Here is a 10276-nt window from a genome sequence, read left to right as displayed (position 1 = left end):
ATATATATACATATATATATATAAATAAAATGATTTTATGTAGAAGAGAAAATCTCTTGGAGGATGAAACAAGGCATGAGAAGAAACTGCTCATAGGTTATAAAGGTCCCACCACCAAAACCATTTAATCTGGAAAGAACAATCGACGTTTTCCAAGGTAGTTTTGACCTCTTCTGTTTGTGCTTATAAAAGTGTGAAACCAGACATCAAGGAAGCAGGAAATCCCCTGGACATCTCGCTCTTTCTCTGGTATCACAAAGACTCCCACTAATTATGACTAGTGCTGGGTAGTGATACCAAGATAGCTAAAAATGGGGATCCACTTAAAACTGGAGCCAGCAGGCGACATATGGTCAAGACACTGGACTCCCACGTGGCCAACTGTGGTTCAAGTCTCATATCTGGCAGCTTAAAAATCACACTGGGCATATGTGCTTGCTTGCCCATGATCCTGAGAAGAGAATGGAGGAGGAGAAGGGAATGCAGCATGACCATCCCCCCTGGGAGTGATTTCTCACTTTCCTTCTCATTGAAACTATCCATCTCTCTCTCCCTCCTGGTGAGCATACATGCACTATGGCAAAGACCTTAAAAAAGGGAGAAAAAAAAAGCTGGGACAATATTGGCCCTCACTACTAAGTCACAATACTTAGGTTAACAAGATCCTTAGACGAGTCCACTGAGTCATGGCACATCTTAGAGAAATTCTCACCTTTCTCTTTACAATGAAAATGTTCCAATTTCTCAGAAGATAATATCAGGGTCTCTGGGAATCATTAATTCAAGGTCCTCTACCACAGTCTTCTATAATTAATTATATTGATTAGCATGACTTCAGCCCAATTCACTGAGGTTCCTAATGGAATTTTCAATCTTCCAACTGTAAGAAAGATACTTTTTTATTAATCAACCCAGCCCTTAATATTTAAGGCTCCATCAACTCCTCTTATCCAAAAGAGATAAGCAGAATGCATTGCACTTGCCTCTCAGTTTCCAGCTTTGCAGCTCTCTTTATTATTCTGTGCTTTTCCTTCTTCAAAAGCAATTAGCTCCTTTCAAAAGTGCAGCCCCCAACCTCACGTAGACCCAAATCACTGGTGACAAGGGCCTTTGGCAAGATCTTTCCTTGATCACAGCATTTGGCCAGCTGCTAATGCTTTGCGTTCCTAATCTAGTTCTGGGCCATTCTCCCATGTTTCAACAGCATTTGGGAGCGTCTTCTTAACTATTCATGGGTAAGAGAAGAAGAAAAAGAGGAGGCCAAAATGAAAAGGAAGGGCATTAGGGAGAAAAAAGAAGGGAAGAAGGAAAAGCATTTTTAGTAACTTATGTTCACAGTGCTTTCTATACATTTTCATTAAGCACATAGTGTTGTCCTTACAATCCTACAAATGAATAGAGATTCAGAAAAGCTAAGTAGCTTATCCTAGCAAGGTCACACAAGCTAAGAGCTGGGATAACAAGAATTAGACCTCCAGCGTGGCCACTACAAAGACCAAGTTCTTGGTACCAGCCAAATTACTTCTCCTAATTCTCTCTTCTGCCCCAACCACATACCAACAGATCATTTCTGAGCATCTACTATGTGTTTGTCAAGTTGCAGCCATAGGAAAGAAAACAGAAATACCATCTTACCCTTGGGTTTTCCTGATCTAGTTGTGGAGGTTGACTACAGTATATATATTATATACTACAGTGCAGTAATCCTTTGCTATGCATTGAGTCTATCTCCCTTTTGATGTATTCATGAGGACACACAAGTGTCACAGGAACAGGGAGGAGGCACCTTATAGGCCTCCCTTCCACAAAGATGATCCAATCACCACTATATGTTAGGCAGTGCTAGCCACTGGGGAAACCGTCAAGAACAAAAGAAATACAACTTTTGTTCTCAGGAACTGAGAGCTTGATGGGAAAGACAGAAAATAAGCAAACACTTACAGGTTCCGTGTTAAAGAAAAATACCTGGTGCTGTCAAGTATAGAGCAAAGATCTGTCCTGATCAGAGAATGAGTTTGGGGCAGTCAGAGTAATTTCCCTGAGAAAGTGATGTTTAACAGACTTGAAACAGGAAAGGAATTAGCCAAGGAAAGAGAGTTACCAGCACAGGATGCACTAGTATTAGAGACCCAAAGACTCTGGCCCAGAAATAGGAAGGTGGCTAGGAAGACAGGGACACAGAAAGATGGAGGGAAATGGGTAGCATGTGAGAATTAGAGACTCCAAGTGGGATTTCAAGTAGCCTACAACATTTGAGTAAAATTTAAATTGTCTTACAGCATCACGTTACAAATTGAAAAAAGCCTCATATCCCTTGCTCCTCCCCTCTGCCTGAGTAAATGGGCTGGAATCTGAGTCCTTAAATGATATTAAGGACAACCAGAGTCTTTATTATTCACCACCTTGCTCACAAAGGAAAATAATTCCTATCCTCTCCCACCCACAGGAAGAGCCACTGACCTTTCAAAATTATATGTGGCTGTGCTAACATGGGGTGTGTTTAGGCAACAGCAGTTGAAGACTTGCACATTTCCCTGGAATTAATGAGCAGCTTAGAGACTTGATATCTGCAAGGAGAGCATCCTCCCCGGCAGGTGGTCACTCGGGTTCTTCATGGGCGTGCCCAGATGAGGTCATTACCAAGGTCTGAGCTTTTATTAGGATGTGCTATGACACGCAGGGACTGCTTTTCTTAGAAGAGCACGTGTCTGAGAGATTAGGCTATAATCACTGCTGGAGAAATCAGTCTCTAAAGAGCCGATACGGGGGGCTCTGAAGTTGAACTTGTCACCCTTTTCTTCCTGAATATCAGTACTGAAAACAACTGTAAGAATGAACCATAAGAATGGTTGGAAGGAAGACAAGGGAGAACCACATTTCCCAAAAGCAATGCGAGGAACAATACCTACTTATGACTGCTTAGCTGCAGGGGGAAGAAAGAACCATACATTTACAAGGTCATCCATTCTGCCACTAAGTCACAGAAAATTGTTATCTTATGCAAGTCAATGGTAAATTGTCAATTATTCTATAAAGGATAAACTAGATCAGTACGGTTCAACTTTGATTACATTTTAGGATGACCTAGAGAGTTTATAAAACTCCCGATGTCCAGGCCACACACCACACCTAATAAGTTAACATCTCTAGAGGTAGAATACTGGCATGAGGTTTTATTTTTTTTCCCTTCAAAAAATTTTCTGGGTGACTACAATATGCAACCAAGTTATGATCTAGTGATCTAGTTGATATGTTGCTTTCCACTCTGAGAGTTTTATCCTATTCATGTCTTCTCCTAAGATTTCATAAATGTCTTAAAAAGGAAGCCAATAAAAAGGCAGTACCCCCTCGTGATAGGAGTATAGCGGCATCGACCTCTTAGAACACCTCAGCTTCTTTGAAAACCAATTTTAATAATGTGGCCTTCTAGGTTTTCTTTCATGTGCCTGGATAAGTTATCTCAGACTATGATAAGCACCAAAACTGACTGTGCCATCATTCTTATTAAGATCAATTCAGGAAGTATCACAAAGTTTAATGGAAAATTATGGGACTGTGTGAGCCTTTTGAGGAACAAAGTCTAAGGTGATTTGTGTGGATGTTAAAATTTTATTTTAGTTAAATGGATGTGGTAAGAAAAAGTCACCAAGGATAGATAATCCAAGCTCATCGAAAAAAAGGTTCTATATTTCCTACACATAGAAACAGAGTGGTATTTTCTTTTCGACATTTCTTTTTAGGTGAGAATAAGTAACCATTAATTCCTCATGTTTTCATTTCACATTTCCCCCTGTGTAACATTGAGGTGGTATTTATTTGGCCTTTGACTTAGAAAAATGCAATCCAGATCACACTTCCTCTTCAGTGGAGGACAGCCAAGGGAGAATGTAAATAAATCAAGTCCCAGAGCTTGAGGAGGAAACAGAACCAGTGTAGGTGGAACATCATATGGGGAAAATCTGTCTTAATCATGGGTTTTAAAAGAACATTTTAAAACATTGTCAGAATTGCCAGTCACAAAAAGATAGCAAAAAAAGAAAAAAAAAAAAAAAAAAAGGCCAAAATTTTCCTTTTTACCTTTGTCAACAAAAAAAAAAAAAAAAGGCCAAAATTGTCCTGTTTACATTTGTCAAACACAGTGGGTTGATTGATTTCTCTGTTCACTAGAATCATGGCAATATTCAAGGGATAAAGCCAGACTTTTTGAGAGGGATCCTAGGTTGACTTTTCTTAGACAAATTCAAGAATACCTAAGCATCCAATTCATGCCAGACACTTTGAGAGATTAGCTGAGAGTTGAGAAAACAGGACCTTGCCCTCTTCCAAACAGTTGACTCTCCCTTTTATTAGTTTTTGTTTTGTTTTTTGTTTTCTGTTTTGTTTTGTTTTTGTTTTTGTTTTGCCATAAAGCACATGCACTTACTGGAGAGAGACAGAGAAGGAAATTGAGAAATCACTCCCACGGGAATGGCCATACTACAATCCCTTTTCCATTCTCGTCCTGGGATTTGGAGCATACATTCACACACATCACAGGTGATTTTTAAGCTGCCAGGTCCAGGACTTGAGCTGTGGTCTGCCATTTGCAGAAGTCCAGTGCCTCAACCACTACACCACCTGCTGGCCTCCAAACAACTGACTTTCTTAAAGAAAACATAGCGTACATACCTGAGACAGAACCATTGTAAGAGAATGTATAATGCCTCAGTACCAGAGGAGAGGAGCTATTACTTTCAAGAGGCTGGTATTGTCTAGGAAGTCTCTAAGAAGATAAAAACAGAATAAGACTTGAAGAATGGATAGGGTTGGTCTTAGAGAAATAAACCTCCAAAACTATAAATAATTCTCCTTTGTGATAATTCCCACCAAGAAACCAGACTCCACCTCAAAAATTTTATGATTGTTTCTTAGTGGAAAGTGAGAGGTAAACAGGAAGATACAAAGGTCTGGATTTCATGGCAACGTTTCTTTCTCCAAAGGAACTCTGAACAGAACCCTTCATCTTTGCTAATAGAGTACGGTTCTAAACTTAGTTTGTGGTCTTAAATATCCCACTTAACTCTTCTGATTTTGGCATTATCCTCGGAGTTCTTTTCCGATCTAGAGTACCAACACTGTAGAAATCACAAGCCTAGTAGCACTAATCTGATGTGTCACTCTAGAAGTACAGGTTACATGTACTCATGGAAAAAGTTGACACAGGAAATGATCTTTGGAATGCATTGTCATTTTCCTGAGCGCATGCTCCTTTCCAATTACATTTTACATATTGAATTATTCAAATGAGTTCTACAAACCCTTTAACATGCTACTAGAGGTAGGATAGCATTTTTGCTAAAGTAAATCAGTAAGTTTTCATTTTAACCCAGTGCACTCACAATTTCTGTGAGCATTTCAAAATATTTTTCATGCAGTAGCACCATTTTTGCTAATAAAAATCTGTAGACACATAGTCACATTTTAGAGACTTAAAGATTTAAAAGGTCTAGAAAAATGAAAAAGATATAGGGTCACACAGTTGGTATCAGAACCAGAACTAGAATTCAAACTTCCTAAATCTGATAACCAGAAGATTTCCCACTGGGGTTTGTTGCTACATATATCCTCATTAATAATATGAAGAAAATATTCCACCATTAGAAGTCACAGAATTTAAGAACCAGAAAAAAAACAATCTTAGAGCTTAATTAGTCAAGCACATCTTATTAAACATTAAACCTGTGGGGCCAGTCAGGTGGCAGTGATTAAGGCGACTGGATTCTGCACAGCCTACTGCGCAGTTGGTGTCTGCATCTACTGGCTTGGAAAACACACCTGGTGTGTGTACATGTGTGCCCAAAATCACAAGAAGAGAGAGGAGAAGATGGGATTGCAACAGCTATTCCTCTTGAAGTGAGGAGGGGTTCGTTCTCTCTCTCTCTCTCTCTCTCTCTCTCCCCTTCCCTCCCCCCTCCCTTCCCTCCTCCTTCCCTCTCCCACCAGTAAATACATATGTCCTATAGCAAATTAAAAAATAATAATAATTAAAGCTGTGGTCCAGAGAGAGGATCAGATTTGTCCAGAGCTATGACACAATTTTGTGAGTGCATAGGAAGTTAAGATTAGCATTATAGAATAGGAAAGGAGTTGGATGGGGAGAAAGGAGTTGGATGGGGAGAAGAGTTGGGGTAATTTAAGTATAGTCTTGACTCATTTCCCTTGTCAATCATTGCCAAGGACTGAGGGAAGAACCCCCCGGTCCTCCTGAAAAGGGTTTCTGTTTGATCCCACAGCAATCCATCAATGAAGCCATAAGGACATCGACCCTCCCCCGAAACAGTGGGGCAGGAGCCAGCGGCAGCGGCAGTGGAGAGAATGGCCGGGTGGTCAGCCATGACTTCCCCAAGTCCATGCAATCAATTCCCTGCATGAGCCACAGTTCAGGGATGCCCTTGGGAGCCACAGGATTGTAACTGGAGCAGATGGAGACCCCTTGGGGAATAGGCTCGGGCTCCCCCAGCCCCAACCCAAACCCTTCAGTGCCAAAAACAACAAAATGAAACGCAACCACCACGAACCACCACGACCACAAGGAGGATGACTCAACAGGTTTACCTGAAGAATTGAAAAACCACTTTGCGATCCGCCCTTTCCCTTTTTGATGTTCTTTTATTTCTCTCCTTGGGCTATATGAGAATGATAAATAACAGTGTACTGCAATAAGGGGAGAGTTACCCTGACTGATGAAGGTGGTATCTCTGGAAATTGAGTCACTAGAACACTAATGAGGAAACTGGACTGTTTTCTTTTAATTCAGTTGTTAATGTGTCTTAGTGTGTGCGAATTCTTTTCTTACTAATATCCATGGTTCACAGATTCTGTTAGGCCCCTTCCTTCTCTTTCTTATTCCTAACTCTCTACTTACCCCTCTTCAGTCTTCAATTGAAGATTCAAGATTCATTCCACCTTATAAGCAAGCAAAAGGAAAAAAGCAACCTTCAAACTAATTTGCCATGGGGGTTCTCCAGATTACCCTCCTCTCCTTGGCTCCAAGTCTTGGATGGAAATAGACATTGCTGTAGAAGTGGGCCACCTTTCCCCAGTGGGGCGCTGTCGAAGCACGGGTTTAGTCAAGAACACATGTGAAAAGAAACTCAGAATGAGGGTGGTGGAGAAGGCAGAGGAAGATGTGAGGTCAGAGACTCATGAAGATACTGCTGCTCAGGAAAAGCTTCCTTTAATGTGTGTGAGTCACGCCATAGGCAATAGGTGGTATGGTATATTTCTTCACAGAAACAACCTCAGCTCTGAGAAGTACATCCTCCTGCTGGGCTCAGGCTCAAAGGCACTCTGGTGGTTGAAGGGCATTTGGCCTCCTGAACCAAGTACAGCCGTAGGAAGACCTGGAAGCCAGGAAAATATCACCCATGCTCACGTTTCCTTTCCTTGACATTTGAGCAGGAACCCCATTGTGGAGTAGACTCTCTTTCTCTGTGGAGCCTCTGATATGGGGCAAACAATTGGTGAGCTAAGTGCAAAAGAAAGGTGATGGAAGAATTTTGAAAGAGGAAGCCTTGTAAAAGCCCACATGCAATAGAGCTTTCCATAGTATACCCTGTCCTAGGTTTAAGAGACCAAATATGAAGTTTAGGTAATTCTGATGACAGAGAACTTGAGCTTTTTTGTTCGTATAGAATATCATCTTAGCATGTGGCCAGATGATGTTCTATCATCTTTAGAAAGCAAGATACCCAAGGCTAAATTATTTGAAAAAGGATAGGAAGATTAATTTAGTAACAATGACATTGGTAGACCTTAAGGTCACTGACCCCAACTTCTAACCCAAGGAGACTGACCTTCCTCCTGGTTGATATAAAAAGAGGACATTGTATCCCAATGACCAGGATAAATACATCCATGATTGTGTCTAAAGAGCTAAACTAAAGCAAGATTGGAGAAGTGACACTGATTGTGGAAAGAAGCCAAGGCTGGCTGCAACTTTGGTTGGAAGTGGGAGTCCCTGGCACACAACTTTCTTGGAGATAACAACTCTCATTCTTGGTGCAATTGGCTTCCAGATCTCCAGCAGCCACTCTCCTAGGTGCATGATTCAGTGTGTGCCATGTGTCATTAGCTTTTACTGATAACCACATTCTGGCTTGTTCCCTTAACCCCAACTTCTATTTGGTCTGCTCTGCTAGGGGTTATCATTAGCAATTGACAAGCTAAAGGTTTTGGAGCCTACCTAGGATTAAGTGTAGCATGATTGGTTTCATCTGTGGATTCTCTCAGTGGACACTCACCACCTCTATGTTTCTCCCATTCAACTCTCATCAGCCACAGTTAAGAACCATTCTAAAACAAGTCTTCATCCTTTCAACTCAAGTGTTGTTCAGTCTCCCTTGTGTCAACGTGGGCACAGTACATGAAGTAGGACCCTCAAAACGGATATCACTTTTCAGTACTTCCAGCTGGAGTCCCCCTATCCTTGCTCTCACACAATATTTTTCTCAGTCCTTAGCATACCACTGCAGAATCTGATGTGACTTGCCATTAGGGAGCCTGCATTTTGGAAGAGTTGGAAATAACCCTCCATCGTCAACATGCTTCAAAGACCTTTTGCCTTTGGCCTGGTAAGATGCCTCTCCAACAACTGAGCCCACCAGTAACATGATCTGATGGGGAGAGACTGTCTATACTGGAAATGGAAATCTGTGTTATGGGGGGGGCGGGGTCCAAGACTCCATCCAAAGATGCTTTTCATCAATGAAGGGTGAAGGGAAAACAAAAGCAAGAAAAAAGTTAACTTGTATTATGTATTTTTACTACACTTTTCTTAAAAATAGAGCATTGGGAAAACTCTGAAAGAGATTGACATTTTTCTCAACAGGAATCCATACTTAACAGTTCTGGCTTTCATTAAATTTTGCTCTTTGGTACCTGGGCCTTTTATTTAACATCTATATTTGTTTTAACTCTCTTGGCAGATGTGTGAAAGGATTCTTGCTTAATCAAACACTAAATATTTTTGGTTCCTGTTTTTCTTTCAAATAGCCAGGATATTTTTTTCTTTTGGTATTTGCATAAAATGAAAATATCACCAAGAATTAAATCACTGTGGATCCATTATCTACTTTTCATATTTGTCCATTCCATTTTTTATTTTTTGCCATTTCTGAAGCTGGAGCTCTAAGATTATTTCCTAATTGCTGAGCCTAAGATCAGTAACTTTTTACTGGTGACCTCTGTGCCTAATTCACAAACAGCTCTCAAGTCGTTTCAGTTAAAATAGAACATTGTCAGTTATTGATCCAAATAGGATAGGGGGAAAAAAGTGATTATTTTACTTTCAGGGGCCAAGTTTCAATGCAGAGAGAGCAGGATTTAACTCATAGCCATCATAGTCCTACAGGGAAACTAAATGACTCACAGAAAATGTTTCCCAGACATCCCCAAACTGGAGTCCAGATATATCTTTGATGTGCACAAACTCATAAGCCAAAACCAGATCTAGACTGGGCTTACAAGTAGATACTCTTAGTTATCAGACCCTGTTCATGATTCTCATTCATACCTGAAAGCTTTCTTTCCCTCAAGCAAGATGGACTTTCTGTACAGGATATGACACTTGTTGACATTTAGATATTGATGATTAAAAGCATCTTCAATTATTTTCTTTCCCAAAGAATTTTGCATATTAACTTGGCTCAGAGGTCTAAAATAAATGAATAAAGAAGCTCTATCAATTATATTGCAGATACAACTACTATGGTAGAAAGGGGTTAGGAGAAGGGAGAGAAACTAGTGGGCATGTGCAGAGCTTCAGTTATTGTCTGTCCCCACCTGCAGTCACCTGGCAGCGTCTAGAGTGCCCTTGGGTAAAGAAATGCTGAATACGAGCTGACACTGAGCTGTCATTTACTATCAGATAGTTTGGATAATTATCAAAATGGCATAATAGCACAGGCTACCACGTACTGAGCATTACTATGTTAAGCATATTTCATGTCTTCTATCACGACTATTGCCCTCAAATAGAGCCTTAAAGATAAAGAACCTGAGGCTTAAAGAAATTACATAACTTGCTCACAATTGTGGAAGAGACAGAGCAATGATTTAAACTAAGTCTGCCTGAATTCATACCTTTACATCCCTGATTATCTTACTGTTATCCAAGTCATGACAAACTATGTCCAGGAAAATAGCAGGTGAGCAGTTCTCTACCTATTTGTTATGCTAAAGTAACTGAAAGTTGAATGGTTAAAGCTACCCCTGCCACTGCTTGGTGAAAGCTCGT

General features: G+C 40.5%; 1 long non-coding RNA gene across 1 annotated transcript in view; it reads left to right on the top strand.

Moving 5' to 3' along the window:
* LOC102483485 (uncharacterized) overlaps window positions 1-9054 on the top strand; it is a 19183-nt gene extending 10129 nt beyond the window's left edge. Inside the window, exon 3 of the long non-coding RNA XR_336946.3 lies at window positions 6252-9054. This is a non-coding gene — a long non-coding RNA (uncharacterized LOC102483485). The remainder of the gene's footprint in view (window positions 1-6251) is intronic.
* The last annotated feature ends 1222 nt before the right edge of the window (window positions 9055-10276 follow it).

Source organism: Tupaia chinensis, unplaced genomic scaffold (assembly GCF_000334495.1).
Source record: "Tupaia chinensis unplaced genomic scaffold, TupChi_1.0 Scaffold143796_1, whole genome shotgun sequence".
Taxonomy (NCBI): Eukaryota; Metazoa; Chordata; class Mammalia; order Scandentia; family Tupaiidae; genus Tupaia; species Tupaia belangeri.
This window is presented reverse-complemented; position numbering and strand designations above follow the sequence as displayed.